Below are 26,657 nucleotides of genomic sequence, written 5' to 3'. Positions count from 1 at the left end.
GCTCAAAAGGCTGAAAAAATGGGGTTTATGTGGTGCATGGGCTTCCCATGGCCATAAAGTTGGCACCTTTATGCCATTGGAACCCTCAATGGTTCCAGATCTGAAGTGTAACTCCATAATACACACCCAATCCCTAATATGGCCTTACAAAGCTTAGAAAAGAGTATAAATGAGCCCTAACTAGAGATATATGAGTTAGATGATCAAGGTTGAAGCTTTTTACCTTGAATGGACTGAGAATGAATCAAAACTTTTGGACCTTCTTGCTTCTCCTGGAATCCCCAAGCTTCCTCTTCAAGTTTCAAACCACCACAAAACACACAAAAATGGCTCAAGATCACTCAAACAAGGTTAGGGTTTCTATCTAGGGCTTCTCTGAGTTGGGAGGGGCGATGGAGGCTGGTTTGGTACGAGATAAGTTGATTAAATAGGGTGAAAACCCTAAATATTAGGGTTTCATCCAGACAACTTCTACTCGTCGAGTCGGTCCCCCGGCTCGTCGAGTAGGTTACTAAAGTCCTCGAATAAAGTCGATTCTACTCGACGAGTTGGGCCACCAACTCACCGAGTCCCAGAGCAAAATACGAAATGACTTGAATTTAAATACGTACCAGGAACCGGGTGCTACAAATCTCCCCCACTTATTTTAGACTTCGTCCTCGCAGTCTGCTGCTGAATCCGGAAAAAGCTCGGGGTAGGGTTCCCTCATCTCGTCTTCCGACTCCCAAGTCCATTCCGAGCCCTTGCGATGCTGCCATTGCACCTTCACCAGCTCGACCCTCTTGTTACTAAGATCCTTCGACTTCCTGTCGAGGATAGCTACTGGTCGCTCGATGTACTTCAAGCTGTCATCCACCTAGATATCCTCCAAGGGCACCACGGCTGAATCGTCTACTAGGCACTTCCGCAGCTGGGAGACGTTGAAGGTGCTGTGAATCTGGCTAAGTTTGGCCGGCAGATCCAGCCTTTACGCCAGCTTGCCCACCCGAGCTGCAACCCTGAAAGGTCCAATGTACCTGGGGCCCAATTTTCCCCGCTTCCTGAATCGGATGACACCTTTCCAAGGTGACACCTTCAGGAGGACCATATCCCCGACTTGGAACTCCAGGTCCGAACGGCGCTTGTCGGCATAACTTTTCTGCCGAATCTGAGCAGTCTGAAGCCTGCTCCTAACCTGTTGAATTCTCTCCGTCGTCTTGAGCACCACTTCGATGCTCCCTATGACCCTCTATCCAACTTCACCCCAGTATATCGGGGTCCTGCACTTCCTCCCATACAACATCTCAAAGGGAGGATGGTCAATACTCGCGTGGTAGCTATTGTTATAGGAAAACTCTGCCAAGGGAAGGTAGGTATCCCAGCTACCACCGAAGTCCAATACGCACGCCCACAACATATCCTCCAATGTCTGGATGGTCCGCTCGCTCTTACCATCCGTATGCGGGTGGAAAGTCGTGCTAAAATGAAAACGCGTACCCAGCTCGTCATGAAATTTCTTCAAGAACCTGTAAGTAAACCGCACGTCCCTGTCTGATATCATGGAGACTGGCACTCGGTGTCGGGCTACAACCTCTCGGATATAAATGTCGGCCATGATGGGTTTTACACAAAATAACATCCTATGTGCTCATGCAAACCCTAATGCTTGGATCTAGGCTTCTCTATTGTACATGCAATTCATCCAAGTCTTGCAAACCCTAGATCTAGTGTATATAACTCGAAATTAGTATAACAAAACAGATCTAGATGATTACCTCTTCTTCAAAGCTTGAAACTTCTTGTCCTTGCAGCTTAGAGTCACAAATGTCTCTCCTCTAATGGCTTACAAACACCACAAGCAAGAGGATGATCTTGGAGAGAGGTTGGAGGCTATAGAATTCGGCTCTAGTACTCTTAGGAATAGGGTTAGTTGATGTCTAAAGCCTAAGGGGTCTATTTATACTTGTGCTGCTAGGGTTTCAGTCAAAACCCTAATTGGATAGCTTAGGCCTTAAGCAGTCCAAAGAATCTTCCAGAATAAGGCCTTGGACGAAAATTAGATGGGCTCCTTCTCTATTTTCGTCCACCCCTTAATCCCAAAGGATTCTCAGCCCAAATCAACTATCATACAATTGACAGTTCCAGTCCCCTTTATTTAATTAATCTCTTTTAGCCACAAAATTAATTCTTAATTAATTCTTGTCTAATATTAATTAAACTATATGATTTCTCTTTTAATTTATTATTCATATAACATATTAATAAATCATAATAACCTCTTTATTCATAAATCATCCTATCATGTTGCTTTGGTGAAGGCAACCCAAAAGGACCATGCACAACCGGGTCAAGTACTTACCAAATATAGTTACAGGCTTAGACACTAATCCAACAGGCCAGCTTCTCGGCTGACATGCTCTCCTGAATCGATATGAAATGGGCACTCTTGGTCAACCGATCCACGATGAACCATATCGAATCCACTCCCCGTGCGGTCATGGGAAGCTTCGTGATGAAATCCATGGTAATATCTTCCCATTTCCACATAGGGATATCCAACGGCTGGATCTTGCCGTGCGGCCTCTGGTGCTCAACCTTGACCTTCCTGCAGGTCAGGCATCTCTCAACATACCAAGCTACATCCTGCTTCATACAGGGCCACCAATAATCAGGACGAAGATCTCTGTACATCTTCGTCGCCCCGGGATGGATGGAAAACCTGGATTTGTGCGCCTCCTCTATCAATACCTGGCGCACTCCCCCATGGTATGGGACCCACACCCTACGGTGTAGCGTCAACAATCCTCGGTTGTCATAATCGAAGGAGGAAACATAACCCACAATACGCTCGCTCTTCCGATGTTCTTCCTTCATAGCCTCCTGCTGGGCCTCTCGGATCTGCTCCAACAGTGGAGTCACTACTATCATCCTCAAGCATATATCCCGTATCGTAGCCGCTACTACCTTGCGGCTCAGGGCATCGGCCACCATATTGGCCTTGTCGGGGTGGTAAATGATTTCACAATCATAATCCTTCACCACATCTAACCACTGACGCTGCCTCATGTTCAGATCCGGCTGATCCATGAGGTACCTCAAACTCTTGTGGTCCGTGTAGATGGTACATCGGACCCCATAGAGGTAGTGCCGCCAAATCTTGAGGGCGAAGACAACCGCCCCCAACTCCAAATCGTGCGTCGGGTAGTTCGCCTCAAGAGGCTTCAGCTGCCTCGAAGTGTAGGCGATAACATGCCCTCTCTGCATCAGTACCGCGCCCAAGCCTGAAATGGACGTGTCGCAGTGTACCACAAAATCCTCCACGCCCTATGGCAGGGCGAGGGTCGGCGCCTCACATAGTCTCTGCCTCAATATCTCAAACGCCGCCTGCTGCTCAGGCGCCCAACGAAAAACCACGACCTTCTTCGTCAACCGGGTCAATGGTACTACTATCTTGGAGAAGTCCTGAATGAATCTCTGGTAATAGCCTGCCAATCCAAGGAAACTCCGAATCTCAGATGGAGACTTCAGAACCTCCCATCTCATCATGGCCTCCACTTTGTCCGGGTCGACCAATATTCTGTTCTGGTTGACAAGGTGCTCCAGAAACTGCACCTCGCGCAACCAGAACTCACATTTGGAGAACTTGGCGTACAAGCTCTCCCTCCTCAAGGTATCCAAAACCTCTCGCAGATACTCCTCATGCTGCTCCTGCGTCTTGGAGTAAACCAAGATATCATCAATAAAAACTATCACAGATCAATCCAGCATCGGTCTGCACACGCGGTTCATGAGGTCCATGAACGTCGCAGGAGCATTGGTGAGCCCGAAGGGCATCACCACGAACTCGTAATGGCCATACCGAGTCCGAAAAGCAGTCTTCTGTACATCCTCATCTCTGACCCTCATCTGGTGGTACCCTGACCGTAAATCAATCTTGGAGAACCAAGATGCTCCCTGAAGCTGATCAAATAAGTCATCTATCCTCGGGAGTGGGTAACGGTTCTTCACCGTTACCTAGTTCAGCTCCCGGTAATCTATACACATCCGATGCGACTCGTCCTTCTTCTTCACGAACAGAATCGGGGCTCCCCAGGGTGAACGACTCGGTCTGATGAATCCATTGTCTAACAGCTCCTACAACTGTGTGGACAACTCCTACATCTCGGGAAGAGCTAGCCGATATGGTGCCTTGGCTATCGGATCCGCAGAAGGGACTAGGTCGATCCTGAACTCCACCTGTCACTCCGGAGGTATCCCATGCAGCTCCTCTGGGAATACTGATGGGTTTTGCGCATTCTAACACTCCTAAGTGTACATGCAACCCTAAATACCTTGGATCTATGTTTTCTCTATTATACATACAATTATGAACATCCAAGGTATTATCCTAATCTAGCATACAAAATAATAAATATAACAAGATAGAATACATACCTCTTTGATGTAGAATGTCTTCATGAAGCTTGAGTGCCTAGTGCCCCAAGTGTGACACCTCAAATGGTTTACACAACACCAAATACACTTGGAATAACTTGAGAGAAACTTGAACACTCCTTGAAATCGTCTAGCCCTCACACTCACACATTAGTGCACGATTTCTTGAGCCATGGGATTCTTTTATATGGTGGCTATTAGGGTTACACCATGTAACTCATAACTTTACCCATTCCTTATGCTCCATGGATTTTAACCTCCATGGAGTATCCATGGGTCACCCCATGGACTTAGTCCAACATAAGGAATCTTGGATCACAAGCCCACATATATAAGAATGAATGATTTACACAATCAACCCATATATTTAATTAGTCTCCTTTTGATCACTTAATTAATTCCAAATTAATTCTTGATCAATACTAATTAAATAACCTTATTAATATATTAGAACTTATAATATATTAACCAACCTTAAGTGTTATTTCTCTCATTATAGTCTATCCAAATGCATGATGCCATGCAACCCAAATGGACCATGCCGGGTCGGGTCAAGTCTTACCAATTATAGTTATGCACTTAGACATTAATCCAACAGTCTCCCACTTGGATAAGTCTAAAACTATTATTGCGTATGACTTCAGGAACCGATCAGCAATCGTAGCTCTCAAAAGCTTCTGTCGAACTCTGACCTTGTCGATGAACTCTGACCTTTGTCAATGACTTGTCCATTAGATAAGGGATCATATATTCCTCCATTCTAGATATCATATGGACTGAGACATGGATTATCAATCATTCTCTCTGTCCATTTGTTGTTTCCCGATTTTCGATTCATGATGACTGAGTGATTGAACAAATCAAACCAGTCCTGGCTTGGCCAAGCACTCACATGTATCATCGCTAAATCATCGAGGGGCCCACAGATATCGCTTTTATCCCGAAGGTAAAAGGAATGGATAAACTTCGACTCATATGGCTTGTTCTACTACTTGTTGAATCATACACAAAGGCACGTTTTATAACATCGAGTTACCAATGCGTTTTCGTGCAATCAATGTATAACCAACTCATAGTAACAACTCATATCTCTAGGTTTTAAGAATATAAGATATTATCGTCTCATGATCACTCGTGATAAAATCCATGAAGTGATTCAAATGAGCGTGGGTTGAATCCAATACTCAGAACTTATGAGCACTCATGAGTGTTGTAGCACCGCTTTGTCCAACATCTTAGACCTCTACAAGCCAACCCATGATAGTCTTGTTTCATATCTACTTCCAACATATGACCGACTGTGGATAGTTTGAATAAATTAGTCATTTAGGAAGAATGACCTAGTTTATTCTGGAAGTCAAAACATGCAAAATGAAACACAAGAATAAATGAATCAAATATGGTATCAAACCCTATGAATATAAATAGACCACTTTTATTTATCACCATACTGATTACTCATTATTTCATTGTTTCGGTTTTATCAACTTTATTACCTGAATTAAAAACACTAGTTGTCCCATGCTCCAAGCATGTACACTATGTTTTTCTAAACAATAGCTTTGCCATACACCAAGTATGCACTCTATGTTTGTCTATGATCCTTACTTTGTGAAATAAACCAATTGGACATAATTTCAATGATTCTAATTTCACACTCCCAAATCCTTATCGAAAAATGTGAGAATTTGAAATTCCTATAATTTATCGAAATCTGTTTAGATTTTAAACTTATATGCACTGACCCTCCTGTAATGAATATGTACAAAGTCACAAAGACTTGTCAACAGTCATTATAAGGTATTCGAATGGAGATCAACTCCATGGAAACTAAGTCTCATATTCAAAGTACATTGCTTTGGACATGCTTCTTGCATTAAGTTTTCTAATCTTACACAGATAACTTCCACCTATGGAGACAACTCCATATTCTCATTTTGACTATCACTTCTGAATAAGAGATGCCTCTTTTCAGAATATGTCAATATGGTCCTTCCAAAATTAGCACTATACTTCCAACTGTCCCTGAGCAACCAATCTTTGGTAAACCTCAGATTGTCCTCGACAATTGCTTAATCATTTTAGTCATATCCAATTCTAGACCTTTTCCCTTCTTAATGCCTCTGGGCATTTGGAAAAATTTAGAAATGACAAATATTATAGCACATGCAATCGATCCTGTACCTAAAGCAAATGGTACACGATTCATGATGTCTCACATAAAGACATGATTCTAGACCAGTCTTTTGCTACAATATTTTTATTTGCCATGTTTTCAAAATTTAACTATGAAGAGGGATGCCGTAATCATAATCGAATTTTGAGAACGCAATATATAGAATTTCCTTAAGTTGAACCAATCCAACATGAAATTCATATATATATTCTTGACTAAAGATGATTAAGGTCTCAATCTAAGCCTTTAGAACTGAAATGAAGTATATCCTCTCCCTTAATTATAGCAAAACAACTTTTTCAATCCCTGCAGCCTCACGAATTGAAACTTTTGTTTTCTATAATTAACATTGCTAACTTGCAACACTAACAATAATTATCATGCTCCCACTAACATGATGATTATTAGCATAACACTTATGCTCCCACTAGCTTTGACATGTACTCAGAAATCAGCTGGACTTCTAGAAATCAATACTTTATTGACTTCCTTACCAAAGTTCAGATTTCTGATACGAGATGCTTTGATAAAACTTTATCAAAATCATACACCTTTCCTTAGATAACATGCATGTGTGTCTAAACAATTTCAGAACTATGAAAAGGGATGCCGTAATCATAGTCTCAATTGTTTAGACCTTTTGCCACCTGCTTCAAATCTACTTGGTGGAAGTGTTTCCTCACCATCATTTTCATGAATCGGAGAGAAACCTTATGACCCTTAGATTTTATGGTGTATGTGTTCTTATCCATGTGAATCTGTCAAAACCATAATCACAAGACAAGGTTAGTGACAAATCCAAACTCATATGGACTGAACTTATGCAATCTTAACTTCTTGCCACCTGGTAGTACATGGCCTGCCATTGCTTCCAAGTTGTTATGCAACGAATTTGAGAACTCTAAGAACTCATATGCAAAACCAACTTTAACTGGAATGGGCACAGAAATAGAAGTATGTCAACACGATAGGTTATAAACCTCAAGTCGTGTGCTAGTGAAGAACCTCAGGTTTTACTCTTGATTAATTCTTGAGACTTTCAAGACCTTTAAGACTCCCACTGTCCTCTTGACATATAAGACTCTCTTGTCAAATATTCAAGGGATAGTGCGGATTCTTTATCAAGACAAACACTTCACACAATTGGCCTTAGTTGGTCTTTGTTTAATCCAAAACATCACAACTTACCAACTTCAAATGTACAAGAGTAGGACACTTTTACTCTTACATTTGACAAGTGTTATAAACCTTTCTTGAAGATACGTCACTCAACTTATAATCTTGGAGTATGACTCTAAGACTTGTTTTGAAACGAAGTATGACTCATCTTCTTGATTTAACCATTTCAACAATTCATGACTCCTCTTCTTAGTCATAAGAATGCACTAAGATGTCCTTAGAAGACCAATTGTGATGTGGTTCTTAAATCATTAAGATGATCACAAAACATGATACTAAAGTACTCTCCCATCTTTTCAGATTTGAGAAACTTTTATCTTTCTGCCTAATTTGATTCTTCTCATTTGTTCTGCCATACATTGAGACTTTTCCAATGTTTCAGAATTATACTTAATCTTGTAAGTATAACCATATTTACTAAACTTTAGTAAATCATGACGAATAGTCTTATCGATCTTTGTGGTGGACTTGACCAGTGCACAAGAATGTGTACTCGATCCCTTAAGTCCTTTACTTGATTCACACATCCATGTGAACAAGTCTTAATTTTCCAATGCTTGAAAGTTCACATTCATCATACTATTCAACTTGCATGATTCCAAGTTTCGGTCCAATTGAAACTTGGGCGATGAGGAACTTTCCTGATTTGGTAAATTTAGACACTACCACAAATGAAAGAATCAAATCCATTTTCCAATATTGTTGTCAGTGGAATCATATAAGCAACAATTTTCCACAAATACCATTGTAAGGATACTTCAAATAAATAAAATTAAACAATTTTCTTTTATTTTCAAACTTTGCGGAAAAACTTATCCTTACAATCCACATGGAAAATTGTTGTTATCTATTCCTTGCTCAAAATTCTGATGCGATCGAAATCCACCTTCGCGATCAGAATCAACATATACTTCCTTTAAGATTTCTCTCTATTCTTTGATTCTTAAAACATCAACATGTGACCCAGTCACATCATGTAATGAGGATCTCAGAATAGAACTTAACAGAGTTAGATAATGGACTCTACCTGATGTAGAGTCAAACTTATTGACTTTAACATCCTTAGGTAAATTTGGCAGCTTTGCAATCAACGCCCCTTCCTTTGGCAAAATAAACATATGGACCCTTTGGTAATGGGACTATCTCAGATTTAGCCTTTCTCTTTACCATTTGGTCAACCGGGTTGACTATGGCCAATCCCTTTCCATTGGGAAGAGAATGCTTTTTCTGGATTTCCAGTGTCACCATTGTCACTGTCCATAAAGTTTTTGGGAAGTTGATCTTCTAATCAAATTTGCTTTACTATCGTTCCAAATCATTGCTGATTCAGCAGCACCAAGCAAATAGATATGATCATTAAGGTTCATGTCATAGTCTGTTTCATAGTAGTCCCAAAGGAACTCACTATGTGACTTAGAAAGTGATTGAACATCCAACTTTCTCAAGACTTTGACACCCAACTCTCCCAACTTGTCAATATGTGACTTCATCTCTAAGATGTGATCACACATAGACCTTGCTTGCCATTAGGGCTTGAGTGACCTTGAACTTGTGGGTTAGGGAGAATAATTGGAGGAGGTGGAGGAAGTAAAGTTCCAAGAGATTTGGGAAGATCATAGATGTCTGAACTAGACATCTTTTGGGAGATATTCAAGATAGTTGATCTAAAGTCCTTAATATAACACCCAATATGAAATATTAAGGCTAGGATCCAACAACCTATTTATAACTGGAAGAGGGATGCCGTAATCCGAGTTATAAAATAGTTGAAGGTAGGTGAATGACGATTCACCAATTTCCACCATGAAAAATGAAATAATTTATTTGGTTTTAATTGGATTTGAAAGTCCTAGATCTTTGAGATTCATTGAACTGTTCAAAGGCATGTTTCAATCTCGAGTGTGCCCTTCAGGTTTTGTGACTGGGATGCCGAGGATCACAAAACAAGGTGTGAATAACCATGCAAATATACTTGGTACCCTTAATATTTACCCCTTAATCAGTGTGCCGGTTAACCACACACGCTCCACCGATACTATGATAAATACTAAGTTACCCTTTGCCTACCTTGTTAAGTCCAGGTTAGTGTGCCGGTTAACCACACACGCTCCAGTAACGGTTTAAACAAAGTGCAAAGTGTAATTTCATGGATTAGCACCTTATTCACATTTTCCTAAGTAACTAAGATTGGGAATTTATAAGTGTTTAGTTACTTAGTATTTATCATTAATACTTTTAATGAAGGGAGAATTATAGTCCTTGTCCTACCCGTTCGGCAAACGACCCTCCACCAGTCAAGGAAGCGGTGGGTGAGAGTGGACACCCATTAAACTGCCATTTTATAGGCAGTAACCTTATACCCCCCTTATAGACCGGCTTCGTGAATGAGGCCTACTAACGGTAAGACTGACTTGCTCTTATACATATATTTATTATTAACTTATAATATTATAAAGTATAAGGGTTGAATTTTAACTTTTAAAATTCTAAGGGCTAACTTGGAATTAAAGTATTCATGGGGAAAACTTTACAAATTCCAAAACTTGAGGGCAAGTTTTGAAAATATTCAAAACTAATTAATTCCATAACTTATGTGTTTAAAGTAGTTTTAATTAAAAAAAAACTCTTCAAGTTCCATAACTTGAGGACAAGTTATGGAAGACTTTAAACTAATAAAAGAATGTAACTTTTCTTTATTTTTGTAACTTATGGAACTAATTAAGGTTACACATTTTATCATTTAATGAAGTGACTCTTGAACCTCCATAACTTGAGGACAAGTTATGGAGTCATAAAACCATTTAATGAGGACAAGACTCTTCATTTTTGTAACCATTGCCAACTTTTTATGAGTTTTATGAAACTTAAATGTGACTTTTCATATAACTTGAGGACAAGTTACAAAAACACATTTTAGAATCAACTCTTAGATTAAAATGGATTGAAAACACATAATCAATTAACTTTTCTATTAATCTAATAAACTCATATGAACAAAGATAATTCACATCAATTTTTTTTCAAGTAATTAGCATAACTTTTAAACTAATACAATTCGATTTTTCAGCTAATTTTGCAAGTATAACAAGAAAACAAGCCTTGGCTCTGATACCACTGATGGGTTTTGCGCATTCTAACACTCCTAAGTGTACATGCAACCCTAAATACCTTGGATCTATGTTTTCTCTATTATACATACAATTATGAACATCCAAGGTATTATCCTAATCTAGCATACAAAATAATAAATATAACAAGATAGAATACATACCTCTTTGATGTAGAATGTCTTCATGAAGCTTGAGTGCCTAGTGCCCCAAGTGTGACACCTCAAATGGTTCACACAACACCAAATACACTTGGAATAACTTGAGAGAAACTTGAACACTCCTTGAAATCGTCTAGCCCTCACACTCACACATTAGTGCACGATTTCTTGAGCCATGGGATTCTTTTATATGGTGGCTATAAGGGTTACACCATGTAACTCATAACTTTACCTATTCCTTATGCTCCATGGATTTTAACCTCCATGGAGTATCCATGGGTCACCCCATGGACTTAGTCCAACATAAGGAATCTTGGATCACAAGCCCACATATATAAGAATGAATGATTTACACAATCAACCCATATATTTAATTAGTCTCCTTTTGATCACTTAATTAATTCCAAATTAATTCTTGATCAATACTAATTAAATAACCTTATTAATATATTAGAACTTATAATATATTAACCAACCTTAAGTGTTATTTCTCTCATTATAGTCTATCCAAATGCATGATGCCATGCAACCCAAATGGACCATGCCGGGTCGGGTCAAGTCTTACCAATTATAGTTATGGACTTAGACATTAATCCAACAAATACATCCGCGTACTCTCGCACCACCGGTACATCACTCACCATCGCCTTACCCGCCTCCCGGGTATCCATAACATAGGCGACATACCCTGCACAACCTTGCTGGAGGTAGCGCCTAGCCCTCGATGCTGAACATAAAGCTGGTCCACGCTGTGGCCTCTCACCCTGAATCACCAGCTCTCCCCCACTTGGGGTCCTGATCCGAACCAACTACTGCGCGCAGTCAATCACCGCCCCGTTAGGGCTCAACCAATCCATGCCTATAATGACCTTGTTCCCACACAACAGAATGGGAACCAAGTCTACCAGGTAGCGCTCCTCGTACAACCTCAGAACACAATCTATAAAAACCTCTTATGCTCGTACTGATTGGTTGTCTGCAATCTCGACCTCTAGAGGGAAATCTAACATGCCCGAAGACTCAGGGAACCTCTTGCTAAGTGCAAGAGAAACAAATGATCGAGTGGCACCTGAATCGAACAACACCTGTACTGGAATACCATTCACATGGAACGATCCTAAACAAAGCATACACATGGCACATCAATATCATAAGCAACATATAATAAAAGCTAGGGAGAAGAAATAATACCCCTCACCACATCGGGTGCGGCGCGTGCCTCCTCGGTAGTCAACTGGAAGGCTCGGCTCCTCACCACTGGAGACTCTGACTTGCCCTGCTGGCCATCCGTAAGCTGCAGGGTCGCTGGAGCTGGAGCCGCTACTGGCGCTGTTGCTGCTGCTGTCAAATGCTGGAAATTGGCCTTTTTGTGGCCTCGCTGGTTGTAGTGGAAACACAACAACTCTGATGTCTAAACAGTGGGCGCAGGGGCGGTACAATCCCTGCTAAAGTGTCCCGTCTTGCCGCACTAGTAGCAACCCGACGACCCCAATCTGCATACCCTCTCATGGGTCTTGGCACACTTCCCGCAGTGGCCCCGACTCTATTGGCCCTACGACCTAGTGTCTGATCCCTTGGGCTTCTTCCCCGAGGCCCCAGTCACCTATCCCTCCTCCCCCTTCCTCTTCCAGATGTGCTCCAAGTCAATCTCCCTCTCCCTCGCCCTGGAAATCATAGAATCTAGGGTCGGGCATGCCGAGAAGCTAACATTCTCCCGAATATCAGCTCTCAACATGTCATGATAGCGGGTCCTCTGCATCTCCTCATCACCCGCATACTGGGGCACCAACAATGCCCTCTCCCGGAACTTGGCGGTAATCTCCGCCACTGTCTCAGTCGTCTGCCTTATATCAAGGAACTCCCTGGCCAACTGCTGAAGCTCCATAGCTAGCGCGAACTCAGCCCTGATCCGGGCTACAAAATATGGCCAAGTCGTAGCCTCAATAGCCGAGGCTCCCAGAGAGTCACCAACTGACTCCCAACAGTCTCTGGCTCTGTCTCTCAAACATCCTGCAACATATCGCACCTTCGACCCCTAAGGGCAGAAGCTCGTCAACTGTGTAGATTCGATGTCTGCAATCCATCTCCTGGCTACAGTGGGGTCCTTTGCCCCATGGAAGTCCGGCGCACCACTACCCCTGAAGTCCTTGAAGGACAGTGTGCGCGATCCTAACTGGCTGAACGCCATGTCGCTCCTGAACGCCCTGAGGCGATCCTCCATCAGCTCTATGATCCCTTCCTTGATCGACCCAAAGATAACCAGGGTCAAATCAAGGATACCTCTCGTAATCTCCGACGCGGTAAACTCGCGTAGCCTCTCGTCCACTGGCTCGGAACCTGAATCCGAACCTGATCCTGATCCTGACCTTGATCCTCCTGCTCTGTGACGCGTAATCATCACCATTATGAAACAGAACACATAAATGTCAGGGTCATACAACATCTCAAGAGGTCTTACACACTCTACAAGTTTCCTGATTCCATCTTAGCCCTCCTTGACTCGAGTACGGATCCTCTGCTTTCAGTAGTACGGGCCCATACTACCTTCCACATCTATCCGTACTTTCCTCAAGGATTGCCTTGACTTCACCAAGTCCCTTCTTCTACTGCTGTACTCAGTGTTAATCTCTTCCTAGGCTCACCCTAGGGTAACTCCTCCAACCCACTCTCTGCCATCAGCTGCATAAGAAGTTCCTGCCACCTGCACCTAACTAGCTCACAGATACCATTACATATCACTAAGACCAGATAATTCTTTGAATGAGAGGTCCTACCCTACAACGGTTGGACTCAAACAAGAGCTGCGAAATAGGGCTAGACCTAACCTTCTGAAATTATTTAGTCCTTGCAATATGTAATGTAATGTATCCATTTACTAGTTAACTAAAGATAGCTAGAACTCCTATTATCACAAAGCAAGCAACATTCGGGCATTGAGTAACCCAAACCAAGCAAATCCTATCCGGGATATCATGTAACTTAATAAGCATATACAAAAGGCATAGCAGGCATCTTCCTAGATCCTTAGCCCTATTCTAGCATGCAGTTCTCATATACACATAACAAGCATAAAAAGGCATCCTTTCTAGATCCTTAGCCCTAATCTAGCATGCAGTTCTCATAACCATATCATAATATAACATAACATGTATGGGTATCTTGGGGAAAACTTACTTGAGCTCGGACAGTCGCGCACACCATACACGTTGTTATTTCTCAAAACATTTTACTTTAATCTTAGAAAACATTTTTCTTGTGAAAAACCTTTCAAACCCTCGATTTGAGTCCAGACACCCCCGAAGGTGTGTTTGAATCCCTCAAACCAAGGTTGTGATACCAACCTGTCATATCCCAATTTTCAAGGCCAAAAATTTCATTTTTAATTAAATAACTTATAAATTCGTTTATAAAAAACATTGTCAATATCATATCAATCCATAAAAACCATCATAACGTGTCTCAAATAATATCATCAAATAGTAATAAAATCAGAGTACAATCACATGAATCACATAGTGCGGAAATCTGGTGTGCGTGTGATGTGCTGCTACCGTGTCGGCTCCTTGCCCTTTGCTGAAGAGGTACCTGAAACCAAAACTGAAATCTGTAAGCACGAAGCTTAGTGAGTTCCCCAATCATACCACATACCATACATAACACATACTGCCAGACATATCTGGGTGCCTGACCTACCCCTTCGGTCCTCTCGACCGGTAACCTTGCCTAGCATACCTGGGTGCTGGCCTACCCCTTCGGTCCTCTCGACCGGTAACCTTGCCTAGCATATCTGGGTGCTGGCCTACCCCTTCGGTCGTCTCGACCGGTCTTTGGGGACTATTTCACCCCTACTACTACCACATAATATCATATCACATAATTAGAATCTGTCTAGCATAACTGGGTACTAAACTACCTCTTCGGCCCTATCGACCGGTAACTTAGGGACTATCTCCCCTACTGCTACTATCACATAACATCATATCATGCTAACACATAAACATATCAGGTAGTAGTAAACATAGACAATTATCACAAAGACAATCGTCTAACAAACAACTCCTACTGGTGGGCCGACATTGTGGCCGTAGACCCACCGCTACTGGAAGGTAACTCACCTCGATGTCGTGTAGTGTCTGCACTGTCCTCGGTACGGAAATCAACTCGTCTCAAGTCCTCAATCCCTACACAACAACCTTTCTCGATTACTACATTATACTCATAACCCCTTACAAGGGTAAACTCAAGTCCAAGTCAAAGTCAAGGTCAAACCCTGGTCAAAGTTAACATCCAGTTGATTCGACTCGCCGAGTCCCCACTTCCACAAAATGCTAAAACCCCGACTCTATTTGTCGAGTCTAGCAAGATCTCGATGAGTTCCCCTTCAACCATAACATTGGGACCATCTTCAACTTAATCACCGAGTTCATCCTTGAACTCGTCGAGTTCATCTTCATCCGAATGAATGTGTCTAGTCTATGACTCGCCGAGTTCTCCCTGAACTCGTCGAGTCCGTCTTCATGGGGTTGGGACATTGCCTTGAACTCGCCGAGTTAGTTCGTATACTCGTCTAGTTCCATGATTTCCAGGTCTCTAATGAGCCTAGACAATGAGTGTTCTTCTATCTTACCATCTGGTCCAACAACAGAAAGGATTTGGTGGGAAATATGACCCGACTCGCCGAGTCCCTTCTTGCCCAAAACTATACAATCGATTTCATTGGGTCTCAAAGCATCCAAACCATAGATCTGACTTCCTAGGGTCCGTATTATACGTAAAGCTACAAACTTGGTGTCCATGCATGGGGTTTTTGGCTCAAAAGGCTAAAAAAATGGGTTTTATGTGGTGCATGGGCTTCCCATGGCCATAAAGTTGGCACCTTTATGCCATGGGAACCCTAAATGGTTCCAGATCTGAAGTGTAACTCCATAATACACACCCAATCCCGAATATGGCCTTACAAAGCTTAGAAAAGAGTAGAAATGAGCCCTAACTAGAGTTATATGAGTTGGATGATCAAGGTTGAAGTGTTTTACCTTGAATGGACTGAGAATGAAGCAAAATTTCTGGACCTTCTTGCTTCTCCTGGAATTCCCAAGCTTCTACTTCCTCTTCAAGCTTCAAACCAGCACAAAATACACAAAAATGGCTCAAGATCACTCAAACAAGGTTAGGGTTTCTATATAGGGCTTCTCTGAGTTGGGAGGGGCGATGGAGGCTGGTTTGAGACGAGAGAAGTTTATTAAATAGGGTGAAAACCCTAAATATTAGGGTTTCATCCAGACAGCTTCTACTCGTCGAGTCGGTCCCTCGGCTCGTCGATTAGGTCACTAAAGTCCCCGAGTAAAGTCGAGTCTACTCGACGAGTTGGGCCACCAACTCCCCGAGTCCCGAAGCAAAATACAAAATTACTTGAATTTAAATACGTACCAGGAACCGGGTGCTACAATGAACCTTGCCAAACTTCCCACAAGTGCGGCCCTTCCAACCCCTAGATCTTACATCAGTAGCCTTAAACCACTTCGGCGTAGGCTGCGACTGCGTCAGGGCCGGTCTCTGCTCCCTCTTCTGGAGCTCCATCTCAATCTCACTCCGCCTGGCGGCCTCCTGCATCTCCAATAATAAACCATAATGCTGAGTGGATACAAACTGTCTAATGTCCGTCTTGAGCATGCTCAAGTAACGGGTCATCCGAGCTTGTTCAGAAGCAGCAAACTCAGGACAAAACATGGCCCTCTCCGTGAACATCTTGGTGATCTCCGTCACCGACTTCGTCCCCTATCTCAAATCCAAGTACTATTGAACCAACCTCTCATGTTCCATCAGCGAAACATATCTAGAACGTAACATCTACGAGAACTGATCCCAAGTCACTATAGCCCTCTGCTGAGGAGAATACGAGCTGGTAACAAGTCTCCACCAATCCATAGCTCTGGACCTCTGAAGGTTCAGAGTGCACCTGACCTTCTGGTCAGCTAGGCAAGAGCAAGTGAAGAAACACCCCTCAATGCCAGACATCCACCTCATGGCTATGATCGAGTCCTGAACTCCGCCGAATGTCGGGGGCTTCATATTGTCGAAGTCCTGATACTGTAAAACTCTCCCAACACCAACCTGAGCAGCGGAAACAGTTGTGGTGGCTATAGCAACAATAACCTCAGAGAGGCCAACATATCGCTCATCAAAGTAATCCACCATGGAGGTCTTAATAGACCTAAACATTTCTAGAAACTATTCCCGAAATCGAACATAAACCTCTTCCTGAAAGATCTCCCTAATCCTGTCCTCGGAAACAGCTGGCCCATTCTGGCCACCTGTCCCTGATCCTAATCTGGATCCTGCCTAGAAATGTCGCCTCATCACCATACTGAAAATAAACCAGGGGGATATCAGATAATATGTGGGGGTTCCCATGGCACCGGAGTAAGACCGTGGAGGGTTTCCATGGCATCCTTATTTGTTTGTATGCATGACTTATGTGGACTTATATGGTTTCATGTGTGGTATGTTTTGGGGAACTCACTAAGCTTCATGCTTATAGTTTTGTTTATGGTTTCCGCTATCATCGATTTGGAAAGGGAAGGGCCCGACTTGATCGCAGCGCACACACCTGTGTTTTCCGCAATACGTGATTTTGGGATGAACTCTAATAAATGTTTTTAATTAGTAATGTTTTGGAACGTTTGGATTAAACGACATCTGTGTTTTACTATAATAAAAATGAAATTTTTACCTTTGATTTTTGGGTCGTTACATCCAAGGCATGCTCCAGGAGGATGTCTTCTCGTTGTTGGCCAAGAGTTGATCGCTAGAGATGGCCTCATCAAGTTCGGAGAGGGAGAAGCGAGCGCTAGAATGTGTAGCATTGGATCCTGAAAATTGCAAAGAACCCTCATCGGTTCAAGATCCTTGGGATGAAAAAAGTAAAAAAAAGGATCCTTACCAGTAGAGATCAGAACAGTGGTGGAATAACCTTCTTGGAAGCTGGAATGGTCAAACTTGCAAGATCTTTCAGCCTCATGCGAAGAGAGAAAGCTTTCAATCTTCCCCTGAGTATCTTTAGCAGCTGGAACAACTTCCTCGAACTTTAAATTTGCGTCGAAACAAACAAAATAAGGAAGTGTGAATTCCAGGATCCTTATAATAATTTAATAAAATCTTACCCTTTTTAACCCATTTTATTGGTAGGAGATCGTCGTAGGATAGAGTTATGTTTCACAAATAAAAACCTTTCTTTCCAGGAACCATCTTTTTTTTTCAAAATTAAATGTGATTTGTTGGTTTTGACTTTGAGCAGGAAATGAGAAGATCCAAAAGTTTGAAGATCATAAACATTGGCCAATTTAGCTAATACCATGTCAATGTTTTTAGATTGGTTCATCCGATCGATCCAAAAAAGGATCCTCCAGATCACATGCATAGTTTGAGAATAAGAAATTTTGTAACTTCGAAGAACTCAGAGATGATGCCATAAAAAGGGTATGTCAAGCCCAAGGAGAAAGGATATCCAGGAAAACAAACCCAAGTAGGAAAGACGAAGCCAGGTTTGGCCTTAGGATCAAAAGGATTGAAAATGACATCGACATGAAAATCTCTGATTGATTTCAAGGACTTAGTGTCATTATCATTAAATGAGCAAGTCCCCTCAAAAGACAGGATCTTTTGATCGAGTAAGCCCTCGTTAGGAAGAGTAAGGATGCTCGATCAAGAACAGAATGCCTTTTTACCCATAATCATCAAACAAGAGAAATGAGAAGAAATGAACAAGAAATTTACCTTCAAGATAATTGATAAAGCTTGAAAGAGAGCTAAGAGAAGTAATAAAATATCGATAACCATTAAACCTTATTTATGCGGATCGCAGAGGATAGATAAGAGATTTGACAACAAAAACATATCCTTTGAACGAATACAATTCTATCCGTTAGAGTTTGAATTTCAAATCATTTATTTCCAATTAATTAAATTATACACTTTAAATACTTGAAATTAACTCAAATATTTTGCAAGTATAATTTGGGGGCAATTGTTAGGACCAAGATCCTCAATCATATCCATGATCCTAGATCTCAAAGATACCTAGGGATCCTTAAACCTATCTAGGATTCCAGATCTTAAAGGAGTCTCCGGATCCCGAACATACATCAGGATCCTGAACATCACCATTATTATTTCCTAACAAGTTTAACGGCTATATTTCTTGTTTATTTCTCACATGTGCAGAAATGTTCAACATAAGACTCATTCACAACGAAGAATCACTTCAACCAGGCTTAAAACTCGGGAGTACCAAGTCAAAGCACGTTACAAATACCAGTTCAGCAGGATCCCGAAAATATCATACTTTTAGTTACTTAACCTAGACTATATATACACCTGTAAAACACACACAACGAGCACAATCTTTTGACACCTTACAAACCTAGAGCTAATCAAACACTTGTAATCGTATTTCTATCATCGTTTCTTTATCTTACATTCAAATCAATAAGATTATACAAGGCAGATGATCATTATCACATCCCAAGGTTTTATGGTGGAGATCCTAGCAAGGATCAAAGGCTTTCCTTGTAAACCACTCGTGTTATTTTTATCTTAATTCAGTACTCACGCTATTCATAACACCACAACCTCTCATACAACTTGGTTGATCTTTTTTTGATCGATTTTTGAACACAACAATAACAATAATAGAAATATCATTAGGGAAATAGACAAAAGTATATTAATACTTAAAATACTCTATGCTAAATATATATACACTAATATAGGTTAGTGTTATCTAGACAGAGTTGGTATTAGAGGTTTGGTAGCTATGCTCGTTAATAATATATGACTAATTCAATTAAGTTTGATATCAGGTAGTCTCATTTAAGACGTGGGTGCGTGTGTAAGTTAGGAACAGAGAGTAGAATTTTGTTCCTTAACACTTTTAGGTGTTGATGTATGGTAGCTCCGTACGGGAGTACGATCTAGTGTTCCCCTTGGGATGATCAGAAATGATAGGTCCCGATCAGACAACTGTAATGGTATGTCTGTATATTCTCTGATAACCAGAAATGGTAGGTTCTTATCAGACAACTGTAATGGTATGTCTGCATATTCTTGGGTAACCAGAAATGGTAGGTCCTGATCAAACTTCTATAATGGTATGGTTGCATATTATTGGATAACCAGAAATGGCAGGTCCTGATCAAACAACTGTAATGCTATGCATACGTATTTCTAAACGAATCATCAGCACTACTAGAAAAACGGCCTTTTACGACACACGAACCATGACACGCGTTGTTTTATGATACGTAATAGTGTATGCCCTAAAAATAATGTCAGCTCTCCAAGAATTAGAAGGATTTAGGGAACGCATTTTTGGGCGTCCTAAAATAAGTGTCACATTGAAAAAAAAACACGGAGGGCACATAAAATAAAATGCGTGTCGTGTAAGTATGTCGCTTTATATTTTTTTTCAGTAAATTACACGAATGGTCCCTATGGTTTGGGGTAATTTGCGCGTTTGGTCCCTAACTTATTTTTTTTAACTCGGAAGGTCCCTAATGTTTGTTTTTGTTACGCGCTTGGTCCCTACTATTTGTTTTTGTTACGTGCTTGGTCCTGTCTTACCTAAAAAGACTATTATTTAAATAGGGAAAAATAATGGGGTAGGTAAGGTAAGGTGAGGGGAGTGGGGCTGGGGGTGTGTTTATTTAAATAAATTAAAAATTCAAGGAAAAAAATAGTCTTTCTAGGTAAGACAGGGACCAAGCGCGTAACAAAAATAAACAGTAGGGACCTTCCGAGTTAAAAAAATAAGTTAGGGACCAAACGCACAAATTTCCCTAAACCATAGGGACCATTCGTGTAATTTACTCTTTTTTAATGAAACGCGGGGTCACTTAGGTGGTGTTTGCTTTTTGTCAGCATATCTTTCTGGCCTCTTCTGCCTGTGCGGCGCAGACCACGCGCAGACATTAGCCTTCGCAGACTGTTTGTTTTTTTGAAGACTGTAGACTTAAAAATGTCTGCGCGCCCTCTTCTTGGCGCAGATGTGGACTAGAGTCTTGTAACATCTTCAGACATCTTCTAGGCTAAAAAAACACATATACTTTTTTTTTAGTTTTTTGAATTTATATTTATTCCAACTTTATTAGTGATAAACAATTTGAAAAAAAAAAGTTACAATACTTAAAAAAAAATTTCGACGACGCAAACATGATATTTTTGACAAATTTATAAATAAAAGTTTATTACAATAATGGTCGTTGAAGTTGTTTATATAAATATGAAAAAAATAATATATTCTTATATTTTTTGTGCCAATTTTTATAAAACATTATGTAATAAAGCATCGTCAATTTCTAAGAAAAAATATTTATGGCACGTTTTTAGTTGATTTAATTGAAAAAATTGAAGTTTATTTCCATTCATTTATATATCAAATTCTTTAATTCCTAATTACGATGTTTAGGCATAACTTTGCGACCAAAATTGATGTTTTTTATCAAATATATACGTTAATTTGTACCATTTTTATTTTCACTTTTTATACAATAATACATAAAATTTGATTTATATTTGTTAATTATTTATAACAAAGTCATAAATATATTAAAAAATCACTTTGTAGTTTAAAAAAATCAGTTTATTTAGATTTTAGTTTATTTTAGTAGCCTGCAGATGTTAAAAAAACAAACAATCTTCTTTTTTCAGATTTTAGATGTTTGGTCCACCTCTTCTGCTGCAGAGGTCTACAGATATGGTCCGCATACTGCATACATTTTGCCTCAGGAAAAACAAACAACACCTTATTTTGGGGGGAAATGAAATTCCGAAAAGTTTAAAAGGTCCGCCATGTTATTACCTTCTTTCCACCGTTCTTCTTTCTCTTACTCAAATACCCCAAAAAACCCTAATATAGTCATCGCTCCTGTTTTCTCCCACAACAAACTCGCACCATCACCAGATCTCTGATCTCCCACCAGCAAAAGTTCTCCTACCGATGTCTCCACCTACTCTCTGCCCTCACACTACTTCTCTCAATTAAAAACGCAAAAACCCTCAATCAGGGAACCATGGCTACTTTTCCTCTCTCCCACACCAGTCGGTAGAAATTGAGGAGTATCGAGCCTAGCAGTTGATATTTACACACCCTCCTAAATTGAAGGAATCAAAACATTGTCGGCATCAATTCTTTAATCATCACTGGAGAAATCATATACGCCATCTGGTTGATAGAGAGTCAAGAGAAATCACATACATCATCGCTTCAGCAATCATCCCTCATTTTAACCGTAAGTTTTCAATCTTACACTTTACAAATATCATATAAACATATTTACGAAGGTTAATGATTTTCTTGCTGGTGCTGGGACTGATGCACCTGATCTTGATGACGAGAAAATTGTTTCAAGACCTGATGATGTGTGGGCAAAAACTCTTATGGAGACTGCAGAAGTTGATGTAAGATTTGAGTCGTTTGACAACCCATTGACCGGACAGGGTCAAGCAGCTTCGACTCTCACGAAGAAGAACAAGGGGAAAGATAAGGGAATGCACAATCACAATCCGGATTGACACTTTATGACTTCACAGCCGGTGGTGATGATGAGGTACACTTACACTTTCTTTCTTCTTTTCCCATTAACTGCTATGGTATCTGTATGGATAAAATAAATAATGGAAAAAATAGAAGAAAAAAAACAAGTGGAAATTTTTTGTATTAAGAAAGTTAAAAGGAAACAACACATGAATTGGACATTTTCTTTTTTACTTATTCATATTTGTTTGTATATTATTGCAGTTGAGTTTAACTGTTGGAGAACAGGTTGAAATCGAGTACGAAGTTGATGGTTGGTTCTATGTAAGTAGTTGTCATATTTAAGTTACTGATGTTGTTGTATTAATCTGTATATAATACCCGACTGAGTTACTTTGAGTGACTGAAGGTGAAAAAGAAACAAGCTGGTCGGGATGGAAAAATAGTTGGGTTGGTCTCTGTTCTGTATGTTAGCTAGTAATGAATGAAAACTAATTCTCAAACTTTTTGAGTGTTGAGAATTGAGGGATTAGATTGGATTGGTTTTTTGGTATATGCATAGCCAACATATTCATGTGATAGGCCAGGGCGGAGGCGGGGGCTGGCATCATGTTGTGCATTATGTGTAGAACAACAAGTAGTCAGCAGTTGTTCGATTGATTGATTGTTCCTTACATAAGTATTATATATATTTCATATTTAAGTGTAAGTTTGCAGGGAAATGTGTAACCATGATAATGCCAAAAAAGAGTGGAGTGATGAAGAACTGAATAAAGTATATGAGACACATGAAAGGCTTCTAGATCTTGTTTCATTATTCTTTTATGTTCCAAGAACAAAGTATCTACCTCTAGGGCCAACAAGGTAATATATTATTGCATCAATATCATCAACTGTTGTATTTTTTTTATATTGAATGTAGCAGAAGCTTATTCATTTGTGTTTCTAGATCTTCTTTCTGCTTCCTTCTTTGGTTGTTACTCACCTCACAGCTACACTGTTATGACAAATATCTCCTAAGAAGAAGTGCTATGGAATTGTTTATGGTTGACCGGTCAAATTTCTTCTTTGATTTTGGCGTATTTACCATCACAATTTCATCTCTATATGTTCCTTGGTCAACTATATTGGTGACATTCAACTTATAAAGTGGTTTAATGTTTCTTGCTTCAGACTATGGAGGGTAGGAGGAGTACATATCAAGCCATTATTCAAGCACATCCTTCTCATTTGAACAATATATATTTGGCTACCCAGGTTTTTATGTTTTTTCCTTTCTGTGACTTGGACCATATATGTCAATTTGTTAACCAAATCAAGAAAAATTATATTAGCTTTATGAATCATTAATCATGAACTGAATCATACATAACGTTTCTAAAAATAAGCATTCTACTAATATTTAAACAAAATATACTGATGAGGATGATACTCGTTGTCTTGTCATATTAATTGATTATTACGACTTCACAAGATATTTCCTATTACATCGTTGTACTTTGAGAAATCTACCTGATTATAGCAATGTCATGTAGAAAGAAATTGAGTACAATGCCTTAATAAAAAAAATTGAAAAAAGAATGCTTTGTAATAGAAAGAAATGCGAATAGGATGCTATAATAAGCATATAAATGAAAGTACGTTGCTATTTCTCACCAAAACTTACTTTATTTGAGGACTCATATGACTGTGCTTTAATCTTTTCCTTAGAGACCGGATCAACTTCTCAAAAGGACTCAACTTATGGAACGTTGGGCAAGATGGGAGGTACAATAAAGAATAAAATATGTCTTTTGTCCATTTATAAAAATTCAGCTTCTCACTTCATATTTTGCGGATCAGCAACTTCAAATATTTAATGCAACTCAACACACTGGTTGGGTGTAGTTATAATGATATCACTTAGGTGAATATAATAAAATAACAAACGTTCTTGGTTATCTAATCCAAATGCCTGGACATCATTTATTATAATTTTTCTTTTTCATGGATTCTTGCAGCATGTTGGAGCACTAAATGATGATCGGTTGAAAAAGATTCAGGAGAGATAGTACAGCTTCAACGATACTGTCATACCCAAGTTCCATTACGGTTTTCTAATCATTTTCTTATTGATTTACTGGATGGTTTATATATGGGGTTAAGTTCATGAGATAGCAATGCACTTTCATTGATGCTATTGCAAGAAGGTAAGTCAAATCGTTTTAATTAAAAAGATTTATTGTGTTTTTATGTTTTTTAATCTTGATATTGTTTGTGTTGTTTCTCAGCATTAAAGAGGCGTCTTTTAAGGGATGAAAGTGTGCATATGGTTGGTTGTCAATGGCTAGAAGAGTGTTTTGAGAAAGATGAGATGCTTCAAGAGGATGAATATATTATGAAGACAAGTGGTTTGATGGAATCAACTTCATATGAGTAAGTTCAAATATTCCTTCTTATTCAATATTGATAAACTATAAATTTGAATCTTGTAGTTGATGATATTGAAGACATAAAGAGACAATAAAAGGCATAATAAGAAAGGAGAATTTACATTTTATGTTTATTTAATGAATATAGCATACTACTCACTGTTAAAGAAATGATCATTTTTTTACAATTTTTTCTCAGGTTGGGGTGACAAAGTTCAATACACAGGTGATGATATTGATGAAATCCGAGAAGAATGATCGAATTTTTTACTGACTTCATTTACCGGTGATATTTTGTATCCACAAACAATATAACAGTGAAATGTTAGGTAACATTTGTCTTTTGACATGTGATGTACAATGTTTTTGTTAACTGTGCGAAATATTACGTAGCGTCCTCTTTTGACATGTAATGTACATACAATGTTTTTGATAACTTGTTTAACATTTAGATGAATTGAATGTTTGGTATATATTTGTTTATGTATTATGTGTAAATGCACATTGTAAATGCGTATCGTAAATGCAGGTCGTAAATATATTTTTGTATTATGCGTAAATCAATATCGTAAAGGCACGTCGTATATGCATGTCGTAAATGGTTGCTAAAGTTTATGACACGCAAATGCATGTTATCTTTATTTATGACAGACGCCTTAATGATACACAATGCGTGTCCTAAACGCGCGTAGTAAGATTACGACACGCAAATGCGTGTCGTCTTCCTTTATGACAGGGCCTTCCTTGATACGCATTGCGTGACGTAATTGCGAGTCGTAAATGCGTGTCGTAAATGCGCGTCGTAAATAGATGACGCGTAAAATCATGTCGTATCTCGTTATAACAGGGCTTTCCTTGACACGCATTTTCATGTCGTCTGAGCGTTTTGCAACACACATTGCGTGTCGTAAAAGGCTGTTTTTCTAGTAGTGCAGACAGGATAATCCCTCCTGATAATCGTAGACTAGGATCTGTGAGGATCGATTGGGTGCGGGTAGGATTAGGTATGAGGGTATGTAGATATCCAAATTGGATGCACGCCTATACTGTTTGGTAATAATTGGTTTACGATATTCTTGAAATATATATGTATATATATATATATATATATATATATATATATATATATATATATATATATATATATATATATATATATATTAAAACATTGTGGGATTAAAACCCCTATGTACTCATCTGGTTTCTCAACCTAACCTACTCAGTTTCTTTCTATCATAGGAAGCAGTACAAAGATATTGATGTTCGAACTTGATGAGAGATTCGAGGAGATATAGACTGTAGAATAAAAGATGATGTAAGGCCTACGTTTATGCTTATGTTTTGTATCAGTTATGACATCCCAAGTTTTGAAAAGATATCAATATTGAACGTTTATTCAAAAATGTTTAATGTTTATATTATCTCACATTGAAATAATATTTTTAGGACCAATTCCGCAATAAAAGAAATATTTCGTTTTAAAATAAGCATAAATAAAAAGTTTTAAAATTATCGTAAAATTGGGGATGTCACACTAACACGTATTCAGCATAACAACAATCCAATATACTAGGATACATAATCGTGTGGCCCGATATTGGTGCCTTCGACCCAGAAGTATAGTAAGGAAAACTCACCTCACAATCTGAAAAGATAGCAGAAAAGAATGTTGCTCCAAAT

The 26,657-nt window shown here is 39.5% G+C and overlaps 1 long non-coding RNA gene across 1 annotated transcript; it reads left to right on the top strand.

The window, feature by feature from the left end:
- The first annotated feature begins 21,943 nt into the window (after nt 1-21,943).
- LOC145126007 (uncharacterized) lies at nt 21,944-25,360 on the top strand. The gene is made up of 8 exons (XR_013716271.1): nt 21,944-22,639; nt 22,831-22,890; nt 23,284-23,430; nt 23,740-23,823; nt 24,277-24,333; nt 24,567-24,755; nt 24,837-24,981; nt 25,177-25,360. It is a non-coding gene; the product is annotated as an uncharacterized LOC145126007 (long non-coding RNA).
- The last annotated feature ends 1,297 nt before the right edge of the window (nt 25,361-26,657 follow it).

Source organism: Lactuca virosa, chromosome 7, assembly GCF_052849685.1.
Source record: "Lactuca virosa cultivar CGN04683 chromosome 7, Lactuca_virosa_CGN04683_v6, whole genome shotgun sequence".
Classification (NCBI taxonomy): domain Eukaryota; kingdom Viridiplantae; phylum Streptophyta; class Magnoliopsida; order Asterales; family Asteraceae; genus Lactuca; species Lactuca virosa.
This window is presented reverse-complemented; position numbering and strand designations above follow the sequence as displayed.